Raw genomic sequence first — 13,504 nt, forward strand, 5'->3', positions numbered from 1 at the left:
TGGAATAGGTCTAGCGGACGCTGCATGGACCGCGCATTACTTTTTTTCTTATTAGGGGGTTCTTCAAGTACTTCCAGAACACAATCGGATGAAAAACAGGGTTAGAAATAGATGTCAGTAAATGAAATTCCAAATCCAGCTAAGGCAGCTGCTTACAGCTGTGAAAATTACCGAATTATCAGATTAATAAGTATTCCTTACAGACCATTGGAAAAACTGGTAGAAGCCGGCATCGGGGAAAAGCAGCTTGATTCTAGAGAAATGTAGGAACGGTGTGCGGACATTTGCCACGCCGGACATTTGCCACGATTTTACCTGCTCTGGAGGGTTCGGTCCCTTGTCCCCCCCTCCTCCTCCTCCTCTTCGCTCACTGAGCCTTTCCGGTGGTTTACTTAACATAGAACCAGAATCTCTATGGTTTTTCCGCAACATCTCTAGAAAGAGTTTCGTTGTGGAAACTATTAAATGCATCTCGCATTGAAAACCACACCAAATTTCGAACCTCAGTAAAACTTCACCAATCTTGGAGATTTTGCGTTCGTCTAAATTATAGTGCCTTTTTCGGTGCCCCTGCAACAGCTTTCTGTCGTGTTTTGTGTACCATGGTGGGATCAGTTCCGTCTCTTATTAATTTATTTGGTATGAATATCTCGAGTGCTGTTGATACTATTTCTTTGAACTTAAGCTACATATGGTCTTCATTTACATAGTTTGGAAGGATTGGAGACTATCTCTTAGAAAGACGTCACCCGAATTTTTAGCTGCTTTTATAAATAGATATATTTCGCGTTTGGTTTTGGTGAATTTCTTTGTTACGGAATTGAGCCTCTCTACGACTGTGTGTTCACTAATCCCCGTATCCGTCGTGATGCTCAGGATTATTTGTGGCTAAGAGGTCAAATGTGTTTTCGTAACCATTTACAATTTGAATGCCCTCGTCAACTAATTGTTAAAAATAATTTTTAAAAAAGCATTTAGAACAATTGCGGAAGCAATAGGGTCTGAAAATATTTTTTTGTCAACATACGGAAGGTAGACTGAAGTCACTGCCAACTATAATTGTATGAGTAGCGTACCTATTTGTGATGAGACTCAAGTTTTCTTTGAACTGTTCAGCAACTGTTTCATCTGAGACCGGGGTTCGGTAAAAGGAGCCAGTTATTAATTTATTCCGGTTGTCGAATATAACTTCCAGAAGACAATCGGATGAGAAAAGGGTTATAAATAGATGTCTGTAAATAAAATTCCAATTCCATCTAAGGCAGCTGGTGACAAATGTGGAAATTACCGAATTATCAGTTTAATAAGTATTCCTTACAGACCACTGGAAAAATTTGTAGAAGCCGGCATCCGGGAAAAGCAGCCTGGATTCCAGAGAAATGTAGGAACACGTGAGGCAATAATGACCCTACGACTTATATTAGAAGATAGGTTAAGAAAGGACAAACTACGATTATGGTATTTGTAGACTTAGAGAAAACTTTTGACAGTGTTGACCGCAATACTCTCACTGAAATTCTGAAGGCAGCTGGAGTAAAATACAGGGATCGGAAGGCTATTTACAACTTGTGCAGAAAGCAGTCGCGGGGCACGGAACGGAAGTAGTGGTTCAAGGGAGTGAGACAGGGTTCGAGCCTATCCTCGATGTTGTTCAATCTGTACAATGACCAATCAATAAAGGAAACCAAAGAAAAATTTGGAGTGGGAGTTAAAGTTCAGGGAGAAGAAATAAAAACGTCGACGTTTGCCGGTGATATTTTAATGCTATCACACACACCAAACGACTTGGAAGAGCATTTGAACGGAATGGACAGTGTCTCGAAAGGGGAAGATGAACATCAACAAAAGCAACACATAGATAACGGAAAGTAGTCCGATTAAATAAGGTGATGCTGAGGGGATTAGCATAATAAACGAGACACTTACAGTAGTAGATGAGATTTGCTATTTGGGCAGTCAAATAACGCAGGACGGCCGAAGTAGACAGGATATAAAATGTAGACTGGCAATGGCAAGAAAAGTATGTCTGAAGAAGTGTTAGAAAATCTTTTCTGAAGGTATTTGTATGGAGCGTAGCCGTGTATGGAAGTGGACCATGGACGATAAACAGTTTAGACAAGAAGAGAAAAGAATCTTTTGAAATTTGGTGCTACAGAAGAACGCTGAAGACGTGATTAAAGATGAAGTACTGGATAGAATTCAAGAGAAAAGAAATTTGTGGCACAACCTGACTGCAAAATGATATAGGACACAATCGGAGACATAAAGGGATCGCCTTTGTTGTATTGCACAAAAATGTGGCTGGTAAACATCGTAGAGGGAGCCCAAGAGATGAATACAATAAGCAGATACAAAAAGACGTAGCTTGCAGTAGTTACTCGAAGACGAAAAGACTTGTACAGGATAGAGTACGACGGACAGTTGCATCAAACCAGTCTTCGGACTGAAGGCCACAACAACAATAACAAAACAACAACAACAACAACTAAAATACTCCAACATCTGTAACAAGTGGATCTGCGTTTCCTTTAAGAGTATCATAAAGCGAGGTAGTGACATGATAAAACTCTGGACTCAGGACGGCCGTTCGAATCTCCATCCAGTTCCTTCCCCACACCGAAATTGTGCTTTGTCTCTCATGACTTCGTCGTCAACGTCATATTAAACACTGACCATCGTTCAGTCTGTGCGCATCAGAGAAAGAGTTCTCTATCATAAGTTAAATTAATGTAACAAAGATATTGGTTTTTGACTTCGATGGTAGATCACTCACGGCTTTGTCTGGCAGTAGAAAACTAGAACAAAATCATTTTAGTCAATGGGCCTCATGATATACAGCTACACACACGCTAGAACCGAATATGTAAAGGGCAAAGGAAATATAAGCTCTTTTAAGATTCGTATCAAGATTTAGCGCTTCTTTTTCTAATAAATGTTGCAGAGATTATGAATCAGGAACCAACTCGTGAAGACGTCTTGTATTAAAAATTCTTTCTTTTTTGAAAAGAAAATCAGTCGTCAGCTGCACGAATGGAATATTTCATTGCACTAAAGTCTCTCATTTTTGGTAATGCAGTAAGCATACGTTAAATTAATTGTTCGATTCTAATTTGATGTCTGTTTATCGACGTTATAAACCAGAGAGTTGGGGATCCAGCACCTCTACGTCTACATCTACATCAATACTCCGCAAGCCACTTGACGGTGTGTGGCGGAGGGTACTTTGAGTACCTCTATCGGTTCCCCTTCTATTCCAGTCTCGTATTGTTCGTGGAAAGAAAAATTGTCGGTATGCCTCTGTGCGGGCTCTAATCTCTCTGATTTTATCCTCATGGTCTCTTCGCGAGATATACGTAGGAGACGCGAGATATACATAGGAGAGAGCAATATACTGTTTCACTTCTTGGTGAAGGTATGTTCTCGAAACTTCAACAAAAGCCCGTACCGAGCTACTGAGCGTCTCTCCTGCAGAGTCTTCCACTGGAGTTTATCTGTCATCTCCGTAACGCTTTCGCGATTACTAAATGATCCTGTAACGAAGCGCACTACTCTCCGTTGGATCTTCTCTATCTCTTCTATCAACCCTATCTGGTATGGATCCCACACCGGTGAGCAGTATTCAAGCAGTTGGCGAACAAGTGTACTGTAACCTAATTCCTTTGTTTTAGGATTGCATTTCCTTAGGATCCTTCCAATGAATCTCAGTCTAGCATCTGCTTTACCGACGATTAATTTTATATGGTCATTCCATTTTAAATCACTCCTAATGCCTACTTCCAGATAATTTATGGAATTAACTGGTTCCAGTTGCTGACCTGCTATATTGTAGCTAAATGATAAAGGATCTTTCTTTCTATGTATTCGCAGCACATTACACTTGTCTACATTTAGATTCAATTCCCATTCCCTGCATCATGCGTCAATTCGTTGCAGATCCTCCTGCATTTCAGTACAATTTTCCATTGTTACAACCTCTCGATATACTACAGCATCATCCGCAAAAAGCCTCAGTGAGCTTCCGATGTTATCTACAAGGTCATTTATGTATATTGTGAATAGCAACGGTCTCACGACAGTCCCATAGGGCACACCCAAAATCATTCCCACTTCGGAAGACCTCTCTCCATTGAGAGTGACATGCTGGGTTCTGTTATCTAGGAACTCTTCAATCCAATCACACAATTGGTCTGATAGTCCATATGCTCTTACTTTGTTCATTAAACGACTGTGTGGAACTGTATCAAACGCCTTGCGGAAGTCAAGAAACACGGCATCTACTTGGGAACCCGTGTCTATGGCCCTCTGAGTCTCGTGGACGAATAGAGCGAGCTGGGTTTCACACGATCGTCTCTTTCAAAACCCATGTTGATTCCTACAGAGTAGATTTCTAGTCTCCAGAAAAGTCATTATACTCGAACGTAATACGTGTTCCAAAATTCTACATCTGTTCGACGTCCCTTCTTGAAAACGGGGATGACCTGTGCCCTCTTCTAGGGACCTACGGTACATTGCTGCAAGGAGGGGCGCAAGTTCCTTCGCGTACTCTGTGTAAAATCGAACTGGTATCCCATCAGGTCCAGCGGCCTTTCCTCTTTTGAGCGATTTTAATTGCTTTTCTATCCCTCTGTCATCTATTTCGATATCTACCATTTTGTCATCTGTGCGACAATCTAGAGAAGAAACTACAGTGCAGTCTTCCTCTGTGTAACAGCTTTGGAATAAGACATCTAGTATTTCGGCCTTTAGTCTGTCATCCTCTGTTTCAGTACCATTTTGGTCACAGAGTGTCTGGACTTTTTTTTTTTTTAAATCCACCTACTACTTTGACAAAAGACCAAAATTTCTTAGGGTTTTCTGCCAAGTCAGTACATAGAACTTTACTTTCGAATTCATTAAACGCCTCTCGCATAGCCCTCCTCACACTACATTTCGCTCGTGTAATTTTGTTTGTCTGCAAGGCTTTGGCTATGTTTATGTTTGCTGTGGAGTTCCCTTTGCTTCCGTAGCAGTTTTCTAACTCGGTTGTTGAGCCACGGTGGCTCTTTTCCATCTCTTACGATCTTGCTTGGCACGTACTCATCTTAACCAATAGAACCCAATACGTTGTCCTCGATGGTGAGTGCACATCGGAGGTGAGGGTATCATCTGGAGTGCCCCAGGGAAGTGTGGTAGGTCCGCTGTTGTTTCCTATCTACATAAATGATCTTTTGGATAGGGTGGATAGCAATGTGCGGCTGTTTGCTGATGGTGCTGTGGTGAACGGGAAGGTGTCGTCGTTGAGTGACTGTAGGAGGATACAAGATGACTTGTACAGGATTTGTGACTGGTGTAAAGAATGGCAGCTAACTCTAAATATAGATGAATCTAAATTAATGCAGATGAATAGGAAAAAGAATCTCGTAATGTTTGAATACTCCATTAGTAGTGAAGCGCTTGACACAGTCACGTCGATTAAATATTTGGGCGTAACATTGCAGAGCGATATGAAGTGGGACAAGCATGTAATGGCAGTTGTGGGGAAGGCGTATAGTCGTCTTCGGTTCATTGGTAGAATTTTGGGAAGATGTGGTTCATCTGTAATGGAGACCGCTTATAAAACACTAATACGACCTATTCTTGAGTACTACTCGAGCGTTTGGGATCCCTATCAGGTCGGATTGAGGGAGGACATAGAAGCAATTCAGAGGTGGGCTGCTAGATTTGTTACTGGTAGGTTTGATCATCACACGAGTGTTACGGAAATGCTTCAGGAACTCGGGTGGGAGTCTCTGGAGGAAAGGAGGCGTTCTTTTCGTGAATCGCTACTGAGGAAATTTAGAGAACCAGCATTGGAGGCTGACTGCAGTTCAGTTTTACTGCCGCCAACTTATATTTCGCGGAAAGACCACAAAGATAAGATAAGAGGGTTTAGGGCTCGTACAGAGGCATATAGACAGTCATTTTTCCCTCGTTCTGTTTGGGAATGGAACAGGGAGAGAAGATGCTAGTTGTGGTACGAGGTACCCTCCGCCACGCAACGTGTGATGGATTGCGGAGTATGTATGTAGATGTAGATGTAAAGCATACTGTACGGTGGTTTTGAAATTTGTCCACTGATTCTCAACACTACCTGTACTTGAGACAAAACTTTTGTGTTGAACCTTCAAGTACTTTTTGTCACTTTTGCTCAACAGAAAAACCTTCCTACCTTTTTTTAATATTTCTATTTACGGCTGAAATCATGGATGCAGTAGCCGCTTTATGATCACTGATTCCCAGTTCTGCCTTAACTGTTTCAAATAGTTCGGGTCTGTTTGACACCAGAAACAGTCGGTTCTCTTTTTAACTGCTCAAGGCAGTTTTCAGATGTTGTTGCTGTTGTTGTCTTCAGTCCTGAGACTGGTTTGATGCAGCTCTCCATGCTGCTCTATCCTGTGCAAGCTTTTTCATCTCCCAGTACCTACTGCAACCTACATCCTTCTGAATCTGCTCAGTGTATTCATCTCTTGGTCTCCCTCTACGATTTTTACCCTCCACGCTGCCCTCCAATGATAAATTTGTGATCCCTTGATGCCTCAGAACATGTCCTACTAACCGATCCCTTCTTCTTGTCAAGTTGTGCCACAAACTCCTCCCCAATTGTATTCAATACCTCCTCGTTAGTTACGTGATCTACCCATCTAACCTTCAGCTTTCTTCTGCAGCACCACACTTCAAAAGCTTCTATTCTCTTCTTGTCCAAACTATTTATCGCCCATATTTCACTTCCATACATGGCAACAATCCATACAAATACTTTCAGAAACGACTTCCTGACACTTAAATCTATACTCGATGTTAACAAATTTCTCTTCTTCAAAAACGCTTTCCTTGCCATTGCCAGTCTACATTTTATATCCTCTCTACTTCGACCATCATCAGTTATTTTGCTCCCCAGATAGCAAAACTCCTTTACTACTTTAAGTGTCTCATTTCCTAATCTATATCCCTCTGCATCACCCGACTTAATTCGACTACATTCCATTATCCTCGTTTTGCTTTTGTTAATGTTCATCTTATATCCTCCTTTCAAGACACTGTCCATTCCGTTTAACTGCTCTTCCAAGTCCTTTGCTGTCTCTGTCATCGGCGAACCTCAACGTTTTTATTTCTTCTCCATGGATTTTAATACCTACTCCGAATTTTTCTTTTGTTTCCTTTACTGCTTGCTAATTATACAGATTGAATTACATCGGGGAGAGGCTACAACCCTGTCTCACTCCCTTCCCAACCGCTGCTTCCCTTTCACGCCCCTCGACTCTTATAACTGCCACCTGGTTTCTGTACAAATTGCAAATAGCCTTTCGCTTCCTGTATTTTACCCCTGCCATCTTTAGAATTTGAAAGAGAGTATTCCAGTCAACATTGTCATAAGCTTTCTCTAAGTCTACAAATGCTAGAAACGTAGGTTTCCTTAATCTATTTTCTAAGATAAGTCGTAGGGTCAGTATTGCCTCACGTGTTCCAACATTTCTGCGGAATCCAAACTGATCTTCCCCGAGGTCGGCTTCTACCAGTTTTCCATTCGTCTGTAAAGAATTCGCGTTAGTATTTTGCAGCTGTGACTTATTAAACTGATAGTTCGGTAATTTTCACATCTGTCAACACCTGCTTTCTTTGGGATTGGAATTATTATATTCTTCTTGAGGTCTGAGGGTATTTCGCCTGTCTCATACATCTTGGTCACTAGATGGTATAGTTTTGTCAGGACTGGCTCTCCCAAGGCCGTCAGTAGTTCTAATGGAATGTTGTCTACTCCCGGGACCTTGTTTCGACTCAGGTCTTTCACTGCTCTGTCAAACTCTTCACGCCGTATCGTATCTCCCATTTCATATTCATCTACATCCTCTTCAATTTCTGTATATTGTCCTCCAGTACATCGCCCTTGTATAGGCCCTCTATATACTCCTTCCACCTTTCTGCTTTTCCTTCTTTGCTTAGAACTGGGTTTCCATCTGAGCTCTTGATATTCATACAAGTGGCTCTCTTTTCTCCAAAGGTCTCTTTAATTTTCCTGTAGGCAGTATCTATCTTACCCCTAGTGAGATAAGCCTCTACATCCTTACATTTGTCTTCTAGCCATCCCTGCTTAGCCATTTTGCACTTCCTGTCGATCTCATTTTTGAGACGTTTGTATTCCTTTTTGACTTCTTCATTTACTGCGTTTTTATATTTTCTCCTTTCATCAATTAAATTCAATATATCTTCTGTTACCCAAGGATTTCTACTAGCCCTCGTCTCTTTACCTACTTGATCCTCTGCCGCCTTCACTACTTCATCCCTCAAAGCTACCCATTCTTCTTCTACTGTATTTCTTTCCCACATTTCTTTCAATTGTTCCCTTATGCTCTCCCTGAAACTCTGTACAACCTCTGGTTTAGACAGTTTCTCCACGTCCCATCTCCTTAAATTCCCACCTTTTTGCAGTTTTTCAGTTTTAATCTACAGTTCATAACGAATAGATTGTGGTCAGAGTCCACATCTGCCCCTGGAAATGTCTTACAATGTAAAACCTGGTTCCTAAATCTCTGTCTTACCATTATATAATCTATCTGATACCTTCTAGTATCTCCAGGATTCTTCCATGTATACAACCTTCTTTTATGATTTTTGAACCAAGTGTTAGCTATGATTAAGTTATGCTCTGTGCAAAATTCTACCAGGCTGCTTCCCCTTTCTTTTCTCTCCCCCAATCCATATTCACCCACTATGTTTCCTTCTCTCCCTTTTCCTACACTCGAAATCCAGTCACCCATGACTATTAAATTTTCGTCTCCCTTCACTACCTGAATGATTTCTTTTATCTCATCATAAATTTCATCAATTTCTTCATCATCTGCAGAGCCAGTTGGCATATAAACTTGTACTACTGTAGTAGGTATGGGCTTCGTATCTATCTTGGCCACAATAATGCGTTCACTATGCTGTTTGTAGTAGCTTACCCGCACTCCTATTTTTTTATTCATTATTAAACCTACTCCTGCATTACCCCTATTTGATTTTGTATTTATAACCCTGTATTCACCTGACCAAAAGTCTTGTTCCTCCTGCCACCGAACTTCACTAATTCCCACTATATCTAACTTTAACCTACCCATTTCCCTTTTTAAATTTTCTAACCTACCTGCCCGATAAAGGGATCTGATATTCCACGCTCCGATCCGTAGAAAACCAGTTTTCTTTCTCTGATAACGACGTCCTCTTGAGTAGTCCCCGCCCGGAGATCCGAATGGGGGATTATTTTACCTCCGGAATATTTTAACCAAGAGGACGCCATCATCATTTAACCATACAGTAAAGCTGCATGCCCTCGGGAAAAATTACGGCTGTAGTTTCCCCTTGCTTTCAGCCGTTCGCAGTACCAGCACAGCAAGGCCGTTTTGATTAGTGTTACAAGTCCAGATCAGTCAATCATCCAGACTGTTGCCCCTGCAACTACTGAAAAGGCTGCTGCCCCTCTTCAGGAACCACACGTTTGTCTGGCCTCTCAACAGATACCCCTCCGTTGTGGTTGGACTTACGGTACGGCCATCTGTTTCGCTGAGGCACGCAAGCCTCCCCACCAACGGCAAGGTCCATGGTTCATGGGGGTTTTCAGATAATGCACTTTAAAAAATTTCTCTGGATTGTTTGCCCCTGCCACCTGTTATAAACGTTTGTGTCTCCCAGTCTAAATCTGGTAAATTAAAATCTCCACCCAGAACTATAACATGGTCGGGAAAACTACTCGAAATAATTTCCAAATTTTCCTTCAGGTGCTCAGCCACAACAGCTGCTGAGCCAGGGGGCCTATAGAGACATCCAGTTACCATGTTTGAGACTCATTTAACCGTGACCTTCACGCAAATTATTTCACATTTCGGAACTCTGTCAATTTCCTTCGATATTATTGCACTTTTTATCGCTATAAACACGCCTCCCTCTTCACTGTCCAGCCTGTCTCTGCGGCATACATTTCAGTCTGAGTTTAGAATTTCATTACTGTTTCAGCCAACTTTTCGTCCCTAGTACTATGTGGGCATTGTGACAGTTTATTAATGAGAGCAGTTCCGGGACCTTTCTATAGACGCTCCTGCAGTTTACTATTAACACATTAATATTGTCATTCCCTGCTGCGTTTTGCCTACTACTACCTTGTCGCGTCTCAGGAGGCGTTTTGTCGGTTCTAGGGAGGGAATTCTCTAACCTAAAAAACCCACTTGTGCATTCCACACGTACTCCGCTACCCTTGTAGCAGCTTCCTGCGTGTAGTGCACGCCTGAGCTATTCAGGGGGACCCTACATTTCTCCACCCGATAGCGGAGGTCGAGAAATTTGCACCCCATATCTCCGCAGAATCGTCTGAGCATCTGGTTTAAGCCTTCGACTTGGCTCCAAACCAGAGGACCGCGATCGGTTCTGGGAACGATACTACAAATAGTTAGCTCAGATTCCACCCCGCGAGCGAAGCTTTTCGCCTTCAGCAATTCCGCCAACCGCCTGTATTAACTGAGGATGACCTCTGAACGCAGACGGCAGGAGTCATTGGTGCCGACATGAGCAACAATTTGCAGTCGGGTGCACCCAGTGCTCTCTATCGCCGCCTGCAGGGCCTCCTCCACATCTCGGGTGAGACCCCCAGGCAAGCAGACAGAGTGAACACTGGCCTTCTTCACCGACCTTTCCGCAATTTTCCTAAGGGGCTCCATCACCCGCCTAACATTGGAGCTCCCAATTACTAATAAACCCCTCCCCCGTGTGCCTGCTCGGACCTTGCTGAAGGAGCGGCCACATGTCCACTCACAGGCAGTGCGGGCGATGCCACACGGCCAGCCTCCACATTGACCCTCCGCCTCGTGCGCCGTGAACGCCGCTGAACCCGCCACTCCCCTTGGGGTGAGTGTGGCCCAACCGCGCCCGGTACCCGCGAAGATGTCTCGACAGCAGGGATCGTGCTTTTGGCCAAAAATACTAATAAAGAAGGAAGTGTAAGCAGTGTACTATCGTGGTGCAAAGAGTTTGAATTGTTTCGCATCAACCGGAACTCGCCACTGTGTTCCTCGAACCACTCCATCACACTACTGGCCTTGTGATATGGAATATTATCTTGTTGAAAAATACCACTGCCGTTGGGAAATATGATCGTCATGAAGGGGTGTACGTGGTCTGCAACCAGTGTGCGATACTCATTGGCCATCATGGTGCCTTCAACGATTTCCACATGATGAAGAAGGTATCGGCGTCTATCAGACCATGCAAGACTCAGCCACTGCGTCAGTGTCCAGTGCTGATGGTCATGTGCCCCATTTCAGTCGCAGTTGCGATGTCGTGGTGTTAGCAGTGGCACATGCACGGGTCGTCGGCTGCGGAAGCCCACCGCTGGGAGTGATCGGTACACCGCGTGTTCACATACATTTGTACTCTGCCCAGCATTAAAGTGTGATCTTAGTTCCGCGACAGTCCACCTCTTGTCCTGTTTTACCAGTCTGCCCAGCCTACGACTTAATGAGGAGTAGCCACCCAACCTCACGGCGTCTGTACGTGGTTTCACCTTGGTAACGCCAAGTGTTGAAGACTCTCCCCACAGCGCTCCTCGAACACCCGACAAATCGCACAGTTTTCGAAATGCTCGTCCGAGCTTCCGGGCCAAACCACGTTGCCCTCGGTCAAACTCAGGTAGATCAGCACGCCTTCCCCATTCTGCAGACGGACAGCGAGCTCACTGATACCACATGTTCGTGTGTGTGTGTCTGACTAGCAGTCATTCCTCGCGAGGCGACGCTGTTATCGCCTGGACGGGTTCTGGCTGATCAGTATATACCACAGTTACTGGAAAAATGACAGCAAGGAACATAATCACGTGTATTAAAAGAGGCTGCACTAGTGATTATAGGAAATGCTTGTACGGCTCTTTCAGGTTTTCTTTATTTTCGGGAAAAGAAAGAAGTCACATTGAGCCGCGTCTGAAGGATATGGAGATTGGGCCACCATTACATTGTTGCTTTTGGCCAAAAATATACTAATAAAGAAGGAAGTGTGAGCAGTGTACTATCGTGGTGCAAAGAATTTTAATTGTTTCGCCACAAATTCAGTTTTTTTTTCTAAGAACTTTGTGCACAAGGCGTTGAACTTATCGGTAGCACTCTTTATTGTTCGTTCGACCTTGTGGCAAAAACTAATGGAACACTATGCCTTTAAAATGTAAGGACACAGGAATCGTAACCTTCCCGTTTTACTGCACTTTTTGAGCTTTTTCGGTCTTCGTGAACCAGAATGCTTCCAGTGGGATGACTGAGACTCATAATCGGCGACATAGTCGTAAACCTGAGTTCCATCACCCTTTATCACACGTTTCAGCAGTTCTGCATCTAGCGATACCTGTAACACCTTGCATTCACAGCTGTTTGTTTCGAAATTCAACTATTATGGGAAAATTTGGTTATCGCACGTCTAATACCTCAACATCCGAAAAATTTCACGGCATGAGCCAACTGATACTCCAGCGTCATCAGCGACTTTTCTGACTGTGAGTCGGCGATCGTTCGCAGTCACTTCTCTCACTATTTTCCACGACTTCGACGGCTGATGGTATTCTCGGGCCTCCAGGCCGCTCTTCATCTTCATCGTCTTCAGGTCTTCTTCTAAACGCTTATACCACTCGTGAACCTTTCTTCTACTCGTAGGAGACTAACCAAATACAATATCAAACTATTTTTTGCTCCACTTTATTGTTTTCTTATGACAACATTCAATACAAATCCTGCGAGCCATTTTTATACAAAGTAAATAATCGTCGACACTACCAAAACACATGTAATCTTTTTGACATGTCTTTGACACTCAGACATGTAGATATGGCTCTTCCTTAGAATCTGGTCTCAGTATAAACTGGGTGGTATAGGGGCAGTGTTCTTGATTAGTAGTCGAATCAGCCTAGGTTCTGTGTTCAAGCCTCGCCCCTGCTTAAATTTTGAGTAACATTCAGCATTGGTGGCCAATGACTTCCGGCATAGGAAGTCATCCTTATTCTCCCAAAGACCTCGTCAAAGAGACGGAGGAGCGAGCAGAGGATCAGGTCACACACTTGTCCTTGATTGGGAAACTGCCCCTAAAGGCGGAAGAATCAGCAATGACCAACGGCATGAGGATGCATAGGAAGGTAGGACAGAGAGTGTGTTACTGTGCACAGTTCAGAGAAAGGATTGTTCTCATCAAATCGATAACGATAGTTCACGTAGGGCTATACATGCTGACGTCGCAAGGCGAAGATGGAAAGGCAAAGAAAGTATACGAGGATACTGAACGGTTAATGGGTTCAAATGGCTCTGAGCACTATGGGACTTAGCATCTGTGGTCATCAGTCCCCTAGAACTTAGAACTACTTAAACCTAACTAACCTAAGGACATCACACACATCAATGCCTGAGGCAGGATTCGAACCTGCGACCGTAGCGGTCACGCGGTTCCAGACTGAAGCGCCTAGAACCGCATGGCCACACCGGCCGGC

The sequence above is a fragment of the Schistocerca americana genome, chromosome 4, assembly GCF_021461395.2.
Source record: "Schistocerca americana isolate TAMUIC-IGC-003095 chromosome 4, iqSchAmer2.1, whole genome shotgun sequence".
NCBI classification, from domain to species: Eukaryota; Metazoa; Arthropoda; class Insecta; order Orthoptera; family Acrididae; genus Schistocerca; species Schistocerca americana.